Source organism: Bos taurus, chromosome 20 (genome assembly GCF_002263795.3).
Source record: "Bos taurus isolate L1 Dominette 01449 registration number 42190680 breed Hereford chromosome 20, ARS-UCD2.0, whole genome shotgun sequence".
In the NCBI taxonomy this organism is placed as follows: domain Eukaryota; kingdom Metazoa; phylum Chordata; class Mammalia; order Artiodactyla; family Bovidae; genus Bos; species Bos taurus.
Window position 1 is genome coordinate 11,497,163 of NC_037347.1, and position 15,486 is coordinate 11,512,648.

Genomic DNA, 15,486 nt, shown 5'->3' on the forward strand with positions numbered 1-15,486 from the left:
GTTCTATGTTTTTTAAATTTAAAATGGGCTTGCATTTGGAAAATGACAAGAAGTGTAAATACGATGAAAAGCAAGCTGATAAATTGTATTTCTTGGTGATTCAACTAATTGGAAATTTCACCCATAGTTGATTATATTCTACACCCAAGCTTTGAGCACTGGCACAAATTGTTAGGGTGCTGTTACAGCTGTCTGGGTAAAAGGATTGGCTTAAATATGCTCATGTTGGCACTGCCAGCATAAAAATTAAGGGCAAAGTCATACTGATAGATAATGAGCCCTTTATCAAGGAAACTGTGTTGGACAATCTCAGTCCTCAGAAAGAATTTTTCAAAAGAAACCCCAGCCTTTGTTCCCTCCACTGGAGGGGATCCAGAACTGTCAGTCCGAGCCCCAAGGATTCAGACAGCCTCACAGAATAAAGGAAATCCATTACCATCAGCCTCTCCAGTCTACTCTCCACCCCACTGCCTTTCCTCTAGGTCTTGCCAAGCTGGGTGTGCAAAGAAAACGCTTTACATCAGGTAAGGCTATATTCTGACAGTACCAATTTTCTAAAAGTAGTTAAAATCTTTTGTTGGGTGACTGTATCCCAATGTTAACAAGGATTTCCTCTCTTCAGTTATGAGCAAAATGCATTGTGAAGGAAAGACGACTCCTTATTTAGGATGGTTTGGGGGGACATGAGCTTCTTTAACCATGGATATGTTTGAAACATACATCTTATGCTTTCTGTTGTAAAAGGGAGCCATGCTTATGATGGCTTTTGTGTTGGATTGCAACGATTCAAGAGGGCTTGGTCATGAATTCTTTCAACTGATGCATCTACTTTACATTGTAGGCAGAGCATGCATCATGATTTCCGTTTTACAGATGAAGAAGATAACTTGGGAAGGCTATGTGATTTGACCCAAGTCTCATAGATGGAGAGCAGCAGAATAAAATCTTGGCTGGGGCTTTTTAACTGTAGGACTGCAGCATATGCTGCCTTGTTCAGTAACACCTCCCTTTTGGTTAATGTGCTCCTTATCCTCAATCTGTGATAAGTCACTTCTAGGCAACTTTCAATCTAACCATTGCAATTATCAGCTAATCTATCATCACTACAAATCCAGGAGAAACTTTGCTTCTGTTTTATGTCTTTTAGCCATGAGGTTTGAGGGATCTTAGCTCCCTGACAAGGGATTGAACTCACAGCCTTGGAAGGCCGAGTTTAAACCACAGGACCACCAGGGAAGTTCCCTCAGGATCTAGGCTGATCAGAAAACTTCACACCTCTGGGAACACCTCATTTGCTTCCTTGGGTAATCCTGAATCACAGAGTTGGCAAGTACCTGCTGCATCTATTAGGTTGGTGCAAACGTAATTGTGGTTTTGGACTGTGAATTTTAAATCATTATAACTAGATCAAACACATCTTTATTAACCAAAATAGGAACCATTACAATCAACACATTTTTGCCAATAAGAAATAAACTTGTTTATGCCTATATTGTAAAAATCCATGCTTCAGGATTTGACAAACACTTGGAAAGCATTTTCTGCATCCTGCTGGTTGTGGAAGAACTTTCCTGGCAAAATGTTGTCAACATGCTTGAAGAAGTGGTGATTGGGCCGACAAGAAGTCAGGTGAATATGGCAGATAAGGCAAAACTCTGTAGCCCAATTTGTTCAACTTTTGAAATGTTTGTTGTGCGACTTGTGGTCAGGCGTTGTCGTGGAGAAGAATTTGGCCCATCTTTTGACCAATGCCTGCTGCAGTTTTTGGTTCATCTCATCGATTTGCTGAGCATACTGCTCAGATATAATGGTTTTGCCAGGATTGAAAAAGCTATAGTGGATCAGGTAGATCAGATGGTCAGCAGACCACCAAACAGTGACCATGACCTTTTTTTGGTGCAAGTTTAGCTTTGGGCAGTGCTTGAGAGCTTCTTCTTGGTCCAACCACTGAGCTGGTCATCACCAGTTGTCATTTAAAATCCAGTTTTCATTGCGCATTACAACCTGACTGAGAAATGGTTTGTTGTTGTTGCATACAATAAGAAGATAACACTTCAAAACAATGATTTTTTTTGATTTCCAATCAGCTCACAAGGCACCCACTCACTGAGCTTTTTCACCTTTCCAATTTGCTCCAAATGCCAAATGACCATAGAATAGTCAATGTTGAATTTTTGGGCAACTTCTCCTTTAGCTGTAAGAGGATCAACTTCAATGATGCTCTTAGTTGATCATTGTCAGCTTCCAATGGCTGGCCACGATGCTCCTCATCTTCAAAGCTCTTGTCTCCTTTGCAAAACTTCCTGAACCACCACTGCACTGTATGTTCGTTATCAGTTCCTGGGCCATATGTTGATGTTGTGAGTTGTCTCTGCTGCTTTACAACCCATTTTTAACTCAATAAAAAATTTGCTTGAATTTGCTTTTTGTCTAACATCATTTCCCTAGTCTAAAATAAATATAAAATAAACAGCAAGTAATAAGTCATTACCAAAAAACAGAAAGTGAGAAATGCACATTAAAATGATGTATAACATAACCACATTTAAGAATGTATTCCAATATCAAACAACAAACTTCAACAATTCAAAACCGCAATTACTTTTGAACCAACCTAATAGTTTAACTCTGTTATATTTCAGAGAAGGAAACTGAGTCTCAGAGAGGGTAGATAACTGTCTCCATAATACTGAGTTAGGTGATGCTCCAAGTCACACAGCCAATTAGTTACAGAATCATGACAAGAACCTACATCTCCTAAACCAGCTGTGGGCCTTACTGGTCTGGCCCATGGCCTCACCGGTATGATTCTAGTTTAGCTGGTGCCTGGTAAGCACTTGCCAAGTGTAACAGGTAAGGTTGACTTATGGAAGACAAGGTTTATGACTCGTCTACATGACTACAGGTCTGTCAACAATGGCCTTGTAAAATATTAATAATCTTGTACATAATTCAGGCACTGAGCCACATGAAAAAATAGGAGGAACCATGCAGGCTTATGATGCAACCTAAGGACAAAGCTTCTTTAAATGTGAAATGCTATAAAAGACTCTACCACACAATTCTGTGGCAAAGAAATGGCAATTCCTGCTATTTTTTCAGTCACTCAATTCAAAAGGAAAAAAGAATATGTACCCATTTCCCAAACCATTTACCCAGCCAAAAATGATGGCACATACCCTCTCTACACCCAGCAACACCACCATCTCCCTTCTGCAGACCAAGTTGGACCACATTAAAACTGTGTCCTGACATTCCCCTCATGCAGGAGACATTCCCTCACCAATCCTTGGTATAATACCAGAAATCTGTTATTCTACACATCATGAGACTCAGTACCTTCTTTTACTGGCCATAGTTCACGGCACATGGGATCTCAGTTCCCGGACCAGGGATCGAACCTGCAACCCTTGCACTGGACGCACAGAGTCTAAACTGCTGGACCACCAAGGAAGGCTCAGTACTTTGACAGAGGTGGCTTTGTCAAGCTTTTCCTTATTCATCCTCTCTTAGCGAGGGGTTCAGAAACTTCTTGGCTTAACAATAAGGCTACCCTGCAGAAGGTACAAGACCATTCATCTTAGATTCAGGTGGTATCCTACAAGAGGGTATAAGAGCCATTCATCTGAGGCAGGCCAAGCTCATATGCTTTTGCTCTAGTAAGAAGCTTTGGAGACAGCTGTGACTGTCCACCAGTAGAAAGCTCAGAAGAGATGAGTTTCTGTCCAGGGATAGGTCTTTCTTCACCTGGCAGGCCAGTGGCCCTTGCCTTAGTAACACCTCCCTGCAGAATAGGTTGTTGGGCTAAGCTCATCAACAGAAAGACAGTGTGCAGAAACATAACATGAATTTGAAAAGAGGGAAGAGAATAACCGCTAACCACACTTCTTATGAATTAAGCACTGGTCTACATGCTGTACACGTAAGAATTAATTTCTCCACTGTGCCATCTCTCCCACTTTGCAGATAAAGAAACTGGCACAAAAAGATCAGGGACCTGGTACAGCTGAGTTTTGAACTCAAGCAACTTGGTCTCATACAGCATCTTCTAAACCAGGGGGTTATAAACTCTATCTTGCAGGTTAACTTCAGCCTACCACCTATTATCGTAAATAACTCCCCTTTCTGTGCAGCTTTTATGCTCACCTGGCAGAGTTTGTAGTTGTAACAGGGACTGTATGACTCACAAAGCCTAAAATTGTTACTAGCTCTTTACAGAAAGATTGTGCTGACCCTTCTTCTGAATTATACTGGAGGAGGGAGAGGGGCTGTTCTCTTCATACCTTTTAGAATACAAACACGTCTGAAAGCTGTTATTACATAGACTAACATGCAATATCCGGGAGAGAGTTTAGCATCTAATTCTTTCCCATTTGTCTTAAAGGTGAGGAAACTGAGGTCTGGGCACATGAGAGAAACTGACCCCCAGATGACACTGATAACAGCAGACACGGATCCAGAATCTAAACCCTCAATTCGCTGCCCTGCTGTGTTTGAGACAACACCTCAATTTTCAGTTAGCGCCTTAGCAGGAAAGAGTTAAAGATGAGTTGAGAGCAAGACTGGAACGAATCAGAGCGACCCTCCAGAAGATGGAGAAGGAAGTTAAAGGTAAGTAAAGAGAGGCCAATAGGGAGGAAACTCAGTCTGTGCTGATAAATGTGTGACCCCATGAGTATAGTTCATGGAATTCTCTAGGCCAGAATACTGGAGTCACTAGCCTTTCCCTTCTCCAGGGGATCTTCCCAACCCAGGGATCGAACCCAGGTCTCCCTCATTGCAGGTGGATTCTTTACCAACTGAGCCACCAGGGAAGCCCGATGAAAGTGTCTGGAGGCAGTTATTTCACAGTTTTGTCAGGGCAGCAGGGCAGGGCCACTCATGCCTGCCTGGATTCCCATCCCTTGACTTCTCTTTGCAGCCTTGCACATTCCAGTTTTCTCTGAAGATTGTTCAACAGTTTGGATGTTAACTGTGACTCATTAAAACAAAAGTTTCATTAGCAGCACAAAAAAATTAAAAAAAATAAAACTAATGTAGACTGTCTACTGGACTCTCAGAAGTAGAAGTTTTATAAACGGTATTAACCATGCATTCGTTTAATTCTAACTGGATGGTAAATGCCTTGAGGGACATTCCAAAAGTCATGAATACATGAGTATGGTCTACAAAGAGGGCCCCACCTTGAGAAGTTAGAATGCAAATATCGACCTGATCACTTCCTAATGTTGTTCAAGGCCCATCCATAAGAAAGCCCAGCCAAAATCTTTATTTCTGATCATTTTCATCACCCGTCATATGAAAAGTCCTCATTTTATCTTAGAGCTTCAAAAGAAAACACTGTCAAAACCAGCTTCTTCCTGACTTGTCATTTAATATGTTCTCCTTCATTTCCAAGGGAACAAAGTACATATTTTCCCAAATGCAATTGAAATTGCAACCCCTGCTCCTTCTTTTAGGGCTTTGGGGAGTCAGTGTTAATCAAATATTAATGAGAATCAAAAGAGCTAGAAATTGTTATATAATTTTCCATCTACAGAAATGCAAATGATGTTTCAAATCAGCATAATTTTACAGTTAGTGCATTGCTTTGTTGAATCCATTCAAAACCTTGTAGTCCGGATCATGAAAAGTGTTAGTTGCTCGGTCATGTTCGACTCTTTGCAACCCCATGGACTTTAGCCTGCCAAGCTACCCTGTCTATGGAGTTCTCCAGGCAAGAATACTGGAATGGGTAGCCATTCCCTCTCCAGGGGATCTTCCTGACTCAGGGATTGAACCCAGGTCTCCTGCATTGTAGACAGATTCTTTATCATCTGAGCCACCAGAAAAGCCCAGTCCAAATCATATACATTCAAATACAAATATACTGGTGTAATCACTATCTAATATGACATTCTCAAAATTTTGGAAACTTCAGATGTCATGATAGCGCCAGTCCAAAGAAATAAAATATTTTGTAAAGTATCAACCTTTTTGAAACTCTTCTCAGATGGAGCTGATGGCTCACATATGTGAATTTACTCAGTTGGGATGTATTGGAAAACTTGCACTATTTGCCTAACCTCTGCTTCTCCAGGATTTGCAAGCCTGGTACTGATGCAGTACCCACGGGTTATCATAGGAGCACCCATTTCAGCCAGAGTACAGTGGGGTTTATGAATCAGTGTGGGAGGACCATCCCCTTTTCCTCAGCTCATACTTCCTGGCCACAGCTGATTGGTCCAAAGGAGGACATGTGGCTCAACTGAGCCAATGAGTTCCTTTCTCAGGATTTTGGATTTTGTGATGAGTCAGTCAGTCTGAGCTCTAACATTTAAAGCTCCCAAACTGTCTGTTACCCTATTTTCTTTTATGCTGACATGAAATGTCATGGAAGCTGGTTTGTGAGGAGAGAGAAGAACAAACAGCTTTGCAGAGAGGGGGAACTGAGGAGAGCTACCATGGAGTCCTGACTTCCTGATTTCAGCTTTTCCTACAGATTCAAATTTGTGTCCATGAGATACCTTTATATCATTACAACAAAATGTTTTTTCTATTTAAGTTTATTGGAGTGGGGCTTCTGTCACTTGGCATTCAATGTCTTAATAAATACACAGTATTAAAAAATTTTAAGGAGAAGATGAAATAGAACTATGCTAGGGAAATATGTATATTTACTAAGAAAGCTTATTCACTCATAAGTAAGCTTCTTCGAGTAAATTGAAAGCAGATTAATAAGGCAAGTGACTTGAACTTAGTAAGTGCTCAATAATTTTGTTGTTGTAGCTGTTGTTTGTTTTAATGGATAATAAATAGCAAGGACTGGTGAGTGACATATTGATCACCTGGAGAAAAGAGAAGGAAAGTATGCAATGAAAGCATACTCCACAGGCCACAACTGAAGACCCGCACTCACTCTAACCATGTCTGGGGCTAGCTTTTGTCCCTGTCTCAATAAAGAGGACAATTATCTAGTCTGCTGTATAAGCAGAACCCCAGAAATCATCTTCTCCTTTTCTCCTGTACCAAGTCCATCATTTCACCATTCCACCAGTCCCAGTTGTTCAATCGAAGAGAAGTCTCTCATCTTTACCCATTTCTTTTCATTTCCACTGGATTCTTTACCACTAGCACCATATGGGAAGCCCTCCATTGCTGCTACCCTAATCCAAAGTTGTTGCATCATTTACTTGTCACTCAACTGGACTCCTTTCTGAAATCTTTACTTCCTAGCATTTCTTACTCCATGGTTCTAGCTAAAGGATGCTTTTTGAAGTGTAAATCTGATGATGACATCCATCTCCCCCCAAACACACAATATATACATCTTTTAAATGTTATATTGTTTCCTCTTTGCTGCAGGGCAATGATTCTCATTCTGAACTTCACAATAAAATCATCTGGAGGCCTTACAACAAGCAAACACACAAGCAAACAAAACTTAGGCCTGGGTTTCACTTCCAGAAGTCTGGATTGAATTGTTCTGGAGTGGGATATTCTGATCAGTATTTCTAAAACACTCCCTAGGTAATTCTGATGAAAAGTTAAAGTTGCAAGAACTGCTCTAGGTGTATAAGCTCTGCTTCATGGGGGCTGGATATGGTCTTGCTTCTGCTTCCTTCTCTTCCCTCATTATCTGCCACGTCCCCATCCACTGTTCTCCAGCCACGCTGGTCTTCTCTTGGTTGCTCAAAATCCCCATACTCCTTCCTGCCTGGGTCTACGGCCTCTGAGCAGCTTTTTCCTGTGACACACTCTCCTTTCTCTCCAGATCTTCACTCTATGTCACCTCCTTAGGGAAGACTTCCTGGACCTTCCTGAGTAGGTCAACTGCCCATTCTGGCCCACTGAACTCTGCACCTTTCCTTTATAGGACTTGTCACAGTAAGCTTTATATTTATGTGTAAGTCTCTGAATCATGTTTGTGTTCCCCACTAAACTATACACTCTGTGAGCAGGGGCCCTGTTTGCTTTGCTCACTGCTGCATCTCCAGTCCACAGCTTTCCTCACAAAGGAAGACGAGGCGGCCCTCTTTCTTTGTGATGAGGACCAAGGGAGGAGAGGGAAATATTTCCTGAGGGCTACCCTACTGCTATGGAAATTAAAATTCAGTGCCAAGATTTTTGTTATAAAACTAACAAAAACTCCAAAGGAAAATTCAAGTCTTAAGTGGAATAGGCAATAAAAAATTTTAAGGGGCTTGTAGTTGATGGTGGATGGAATGGGCAGGGCATAAAAGGCTCAAGTTAGGTGAAGGGTCCAGAGGAGAGGCTCTGACTCCACCAGGGCTGGTCTTCATTTCACCCCCATAAACTTCTACCTATGGCTTAAGTGGCACGGCTTGAAAACACAAAAGGAGAACCTTTGCTCAGTCATCCCCCTGGGCCTTGGCAGGACAAGGCAGCAACGCTATGGGGTTACTGGGAGAGACTGTGGTTTTGTCTGAGTTGCAGAGAGAGGACCCACTTCTCTAGATGGGACATCTAGTTTGGTGACTAGACATGCAGCCAGACTCTCTTTTCAAACTCCTGCAGAGAGCTCTGGTACTTACTTGCCGCATGACCTGAGGACAAGTTCGTTATGTTCTCTGTTTCTGTTTTCAGACTGTATCATGAGCAAGATGACAGTGCAGTGGGTATACAACATTATATAGATACAATCTCTTTAGCGATTCATTATAAAGATAATGGATTCTAGCTAACACAAGCACAAATTCTAGCTAACACAAGGCTTCTTCAGCCATTGTTTTTATAACTTGTTTTCTACTCTGAAACTCTACAAGTTTCCCCATTTTCGCTTCTGTGTTGGCAGCAGGAGGAGGCCTGATAGTTGCATGCTCTGAACCACTGCGGTCGACACCCCCAATTGCTAGGGGGCAAACTTGCTGCTGCAGTGGTTTAGTCGTTAAGTTGCATCCAACTCTTGCAACCCCATGGACTGTAGCCTGCCAGGCTTCTCTGTCCATGGGATTTCCCAGGCAAGAATATTGCTGCTACCACATAAGCAGCAATATTTGGTTTCTAAATAAGACCAACGTGCAGCACATTTACAATTTCTGAATTTTGGATCAATCATGATTGTGCAAATGATTTACCTTCTGACTACAGGCACTAAAATGCCATTGCTGTCTGCAAACGTCTGTGAAGTGTACTATACTCTCCATGCCTTGTGATATCTCTGAAGGCAAGTCTTTCACCTTCTGAAGGGAAGACAGAGGGCTTGCACCAGCACCCCTTCCTAGGATAGTGACTGAGGCAACCTTCTACATAGGACATCCTCCTGCCTCTGGCCCTGCCTTATGCTTGTAAATGCATTCCCAGGGACATCACATTTATTCACATGCTCTGGAATGCTGGGATTCCCTGGTGGCTCAGACGATAAAGAATCTGCCTGCAATGCGGGAGACCTGGGTTGGATCCCTGGGTTGGGAAGATCCCCTGGAGAAGGGAACAGCCACCCACTCCAGTATTCTGGCTTGGAGAATTCCATGGACAGAGGAGCCTGGCAGGCTACAGTCCATGGGGTTGAGTCGCAGAGGGTCAGACACGACTGAGTGACTTTTGCTTTCTCCTTTACATAACCACAAAATTATTGTGGGCTTCCCTGGTGGCTCAGATGGTAAAGAAGCCACCTGCAATGTGGGAGACCTGTGTTCGATCCCTGGGTTGGGAAGATCCCCTGGAAAAGGGCATGGCAATCCACTCCAGTATTCTTGCCTGGAGAATCCCCATGGACAGAGAAGCCTGGTGGATTGCAAGGAGTGAGACACGACTGAACGACTAAGCGCACAGCACTGGAATGAAATGTCCTGAGCACACAGTAACATGTGACGGCACAGAGGACTGGCTACATCACACATCCTCAGTAACATCCATTTCAACTAGAAAGTCATTTTTGTTATAACTATACCAATTTCACCTGAAGTTCAGTTTGACTAGCACTCATTGGAAGAGGAATGTGACGGTTCACTTCGTGTATCAACTGTACTGGACCACAGAGGGCCTAGACATTTTGGATGTGTCAGGGAGGGTGTTTCTGGATGAGATTAACATATGCATAGGCAGACTGAGTAAAGCAGAGTGTCCTGCCTACTGTGGCTGAAACTCATCCAATCATTTGAGGACCTGAATAGAATAAAAAGGCTTACCTTCCCTCAAAGGAGAAGGAATTTCCTCTTGCTTGATCACCTTGAGCTGGGACATTTGTTTTTCTCCGTCTCTGGCACTCAGACTGGCTCTTCCTGAGTTGAAACTCTGCTGGCTTTTAGCCTGGAATTACACTATTGGTTCTGCTGCTTTTAGGCTTTTGGACTCAGACTGGAACTAAACTGGCTTTCTTGGGTCTCCAGCTTGTTGACTGCAGATCTTATGGAGAGTGACTGCAAGTCTCATGGAGACTTGTCAGCCTCCATGATCACTAATTCCTTACAATAAATCTCTCTCTCTCTGTGTGTGTATATATATATATACACACACACACACACATGTATATTTATGTTTCCATACATATATATGGACTTCCCTGGTGGCTCAAATGGTAAAGAATCTGCCTGCAAAGTGGGAGACCTGAGTCTGATCCCTAGATTGGGAAGATCCCCTGGAGAAGGGAACAGCCACCCACTCCAGTATTCTTGCCTGGAGAATTCCATGGACAGAGGAGCCTGGCAGGCTATAGTCTATAGGGTTGCAAAGAGTCAGACACGACCGAGCCACTTTCACTTTCTATACATATATATATATATTTGTATTTTTTTCTATTAGGTTTCTGGGGAACCCTAATACAAAGAGCTCCAGAAGATTCTTCTGCCTTAATAAGGTCAGGAAAGCAAATATTAACTACATTTCATTGCTAACGAAGAGTCAGAAGATTTTAGAGAAACACTAACATTGTGAACATGAGTCATTCACTGTATAGTTCTGAGGGGTTGGAAAAGGGGAGCTGACGTGTACTGAGTTCATGCTATGAGCCAGTCACTTTCACAAACATCAGTTTAATGAATTAAAGGCATATTTACAGAGCTAAGAAATTAGTTTAAGAACAAGTCTGAGGCACCAGTTCTATCGCTTGCCTTTCTGCAAAACTATGGAATTTATTAAATTGAATAAGCCTCAAACATGGCCCTGACACAGGCTATGGCAGGAGCCTTCCCTTACTAAAGGGAGCTACAGAAACTTCAAAGGAGAAGGTGTGATTTCTTTCCTTATATTAATTAACTGGGTGGTCACTTTAAAAATCCTATTCTTCCAGACAAAACTGCATCAGTGTAATGCAAAACAGGGGACTAAACTATCTTTCTGCTTCCAAGACTCTAAACAGCTAGCACAGCATCTCACACTGTCATAGTAGGCTGGGTGCTCACTACCTAGAAATACAGTGGATCCTTGTGACAGGTTATAGGCAATCTTAGGGACATCTTCGTTACCTCACGGCTTTTTGTAAATTTCAGGAAGCCTTCCAGATTCCACGCTGCCCAGTTGTAGAAACTACAAGATTGTATTGCAACAGGAAGAAAGCATTAGGAAGTTAGGTTTTCTGACCTGGGACTGAAGAGAGCCACTCCTGGGGCCTCCCAGTGAGACATTTTTAGGACTTTTATCCGCCTGATGGAATGGATAGAAAAGTCCTGTAATAAAAGGACTCGCGCTAAGTCAACAGGTTGGCAGAGTCTCAACCTCATTCACCCTTATATATGAAAAAGATCTAAACCACAGTGAACCAGTGAACACAGTGAAGTTGCTCAGTTGTGTCCAACTCTTTGTGATCCCATGGACTAGAGCCTACTAGGCTCCTCCATCCATGGAATTTTCCAGGCCTGAGTGCTGGAGTGGGTTGCCATTTCCTTTTTCCAGGGGATCTTCCTGACCTAGGGATCGAACTCAGGTCTCCCGCATTACAGGCAGATGCTTTACCATCTGAGCTACCAGGGAAGCCCCTGCAATTTGATCAAGTCATAACCTCAAACAGTGGCTGACAAAAAGTTTTATAATGTACCAAAAGCAGTGACTAGAATTTATGACTGGAGACTTGATCTTTGTCACTTAGTTATGTCACTTACTTTCTCTGGGCTTCAGCTGAAAAAACTAGGGTGCAATGAAAGTGAAAGTCAAGTCGCTCAGTCGTGTTCAACTCTTTGCAACCCCGTGGACTATAGCCTACCAGGCTCCTCCTTCCATGGGACTTTCCAGGCAAGAGTACCAGAGTGGGTTGCCATTTCCCCTGGGGATCTTCCAAACCCAGGGATCGAACCCAGGTCTTCCACATTGCAGACAGACACTTTACCCTCTGAGCCACCAGGGAAGCCCTTGGGGTACAATGAGGAAGGCTGTAAGGAAGGGTGGGGTCATAGGATTTCTGAGATTCCTTTTACATTTAAAACCCCAAGCTTTTCTGTTGTTACTATATTGAGTGGTTTTATCAGCACAATCATCCTTCCAGCTCACAAAAGGTAAAAATTTGGCAGCCACAAAGTCCCTTCTTCATTTGCATTGTAGTATCCTTAGCTTGTCAGTTCTCTGCTTAGATTAACATGTGTGTGTCTCAGTCGCTCATTCGAGTCTGATTCTTTGTGATCCCATGGACTGCAGCCCGCCAGGGTTCTCTGTACATGGGATTCTCCAGGCAAGAATACTGGAGTGGGTAGCCATTCCCTTCTCCAGGGGATCTTCCTGACCCAAGAATCGAACCCAGGTCTCCCTCATTGAAGGCAGACTCGTTATAGTCTGAGCCACCAGGGACACCCTGGAGCATTTGATACAACACAGTGCCTGTGCTAGGTACTGTAAGTAAAAAATGAACTCACAGACTTGTGCAGTCTTGAGGAGGATCCAGGTTGCTAGTTTAAGATAATACACTCTAAGTTGTTATTTAACACACAAACACAGACATATATCTGGCAGATTAAAAATGTGTCTTTGATATTTCTCCGTATAAGAGGGGACTCAATCTTAGTGACTCGCTTGTAACCCATTGAGTCAGTGACAGTGATGCTGTGTGATGTCGGAGGTTAGGTTGGCAAAGGCTACTTCCTGTTTCTCTTGGGACTGATGGCTTGGGTGAAGTCATGCAGCATCTGGGAAGTTTGAGCACCCCAAGACCGCCATGCTGGTGTAGGTGCTCTGTTAACTAACCATGCCAAGCTCCCATAGGAATTCCTCAACCACACACTCAGGAGAGAGCACAGTGGAGCCTTTGATGGTAGGAGCCCCAGCCAACATCTGACGGCAACAGCCTGAAAAATCCTCAGCAAGACCTGCCTAGGCTGAGCTCTTCCTGAATTCCCAGCCCACAAAACTGTGACCAAAATAAAATGGTCAGTTTTAAGCTACTGATTTCAGGGTAATGTGTAACGCAAGCAATAGTCACCAGAACAACATCGGCACTGAAATGATCCTTGATTATTCCAGAATCAAAGTGAACACAGTTAGAAAATTTCTATTTCAAGAAAATTTTCCAATAAGTATATAGTCCACGCTCTAGGAGAGAAAGATAACAGTGGTATAAGTGACCTAAAACCTATATAAACAATCATGGCATGTTCTACACTACCTTACTTTTTTAAAGTATAACCTTGTGAAGTAGTTTAAGTTCCTTCAAACTAGAAACATATCTGTGGAACATTATATTCTGAACAATAAAAATTCAAGTTAAGAGAAATGAAACCAAGATGACTCATTAAATAACAACTACACTTGTCTTCTTTTGTGTTATCACTGCTCTTCTGGACAAATGAAAAATGAAATTTTTTCTGTTTGAAAAAAAAAAGTCATTCTGAGTCTGTAATTACTCTAACTACAGTGAAACACATTCTGGCCTGGGGATCAAAGCAATAATATAGCGAGATAAGAATAATCTCCTGCCTCCTGTCCCTTCAGCTAATTTGTGGGGCACTTGACCATCCTGCCACAGATTCACAGATACTTTCAATACCATCAAGATTTGAGAGTTCTAATTAAATTGAAGTAGAGGGCATGATTCACCTCCTGAAAATGGCTGTGTTGTAACTCAGTGGACCTAGAACTCATCTGAGGATGCAGCCTCTAGTCACTGCAGGAAACCTCTCTATTGACAGCTGACCATCTAAAGGTCTACCTGGGAGAGCAGCTAAAAGCCAACCTTGCCTTTTTATTTTGGTTTCTCTACGTGCTAAGTGGTAATTATAGTCCTGACTTCCCTGAACTGTCACTGTGTAGGTTGCGGGAGGCTGCAAACTTACTGGAAAAAAAAAATCCTGAGAATTATAAATGCCAAGTCAGCTTTGCAAATGTGGAAGTTTTCAAAATCAACTCAACTTGCTTTTTTAAAAAAGAGATTAATCTGTAAAATTTGCATTCATACTGGCCATATTTTTAATGGCCCACGGACAAGGGAAAAAAGTGGAAACAGTGACAGATTTTATTTTCTTGGGCTCCAAAATCACTGCAGGTGGTGACTGCAGCCATGAAATTAAAAGATGCTGCTTGGAAGGAAGGCTATGGCAAACCTAGACAGCATATTAAAAAGCAGAGACATCTCTGCTGGCAAAGATTCACACAGTCAAAGCTCTGTTTTTTTTTCAATAGTCATGTACAGATGTGAGAGTTAGACCATAAAGAAGGCTGAATGCTAAAGAATCAATGCCTTCAAATTGTGGTGCTAAAGAAGACTCTTCAGAGTCCCTTAGACTGCAAGGAAATCAAGCCAGTCAATCCTAAAGGTAATTAATCCTGAATATTCTTTGGAAGGACTGATGCTTAAGCTGGAGCTCCAATACTTTGGCCACCTAATATGAAGAGCTGACTCACTGGAAAAGACCCTGCTGCTAGGAAAGACTGAGGGCAGGACGAGAAGGGGATGACAGAGGATGAGATGGTTAGATATCACTGACTCAGTGGACATGAGTTTGAGCAAACTCCAGGAGATAGTGAAGGACAGGGAAGCCTGGTGTGCTGCAGTCCTTGGAGATCACAGAGTCAGACTGGACTTAGGGACTGAACAACAACTGGCCACGTTTGTCTGTACTGCTATCTGCCTTTGCCATCTGAATTTTAATATTCACTATATAAGTTGACTAAGTAAGTGGGTATGTGTGAGTGAGAGATAGGGCATCAGAAAAGAAACATAAAATTCATTCAAGGTCCTTCTGGGTTTTGAACTAACAAATGCAACAAGTAGGGAGACATCTATTTTCACCATTGCACTAACTGCAGGCGGTATGTATAATCCTATATTTTAAAAAAATAATGGAATAAGGGATTATCTAGATAAACAAATTACCTTTCCCCAGGGGAATCTTCCTGATCCAGGGATCCAACCTTGGTCTCCTGCATCACAGGCAGATTCTTTACTATCTATACCACCAGGGAATCCCAACAAATTAAATAGGGTTTCTTTAAATGACTGACCCTTCGTTTATTTGGAATATGCTTAAAATTATCAAAGTTTGTCCAGCACAAAAGTTTTCAGGGGTGCTTCAGAATATTATACATTCTGTATGTAAATTACAGGAAGAAAGGACAAGTCTATAT

The 15,486-nt window shown here is 42.3% G+C and overlaps 1 long non-coding RNA gene across 1 annotated transcript in view; it reads left to right on the plus strand.

Annotated features, from left to right (window-relative positions):
• The window catches only part of LOC112443029 (uncharacterized), a 33,148-nt gene continuing 17,662 nt past the window's right edge, over window positions 1-15,486 (plus strand). Inside the window, exons 1-2 of the long non-coding RNA XR_003031313.2 lie at window positions 1-524; window positions 4,385-4,611. This is a non-coding gene — a long non-coding RNA (uncharacterized lncRNA). The remainder of the gene's footprint in view (window positions 525-4,384; window positions 4,612-15,486) is intronic.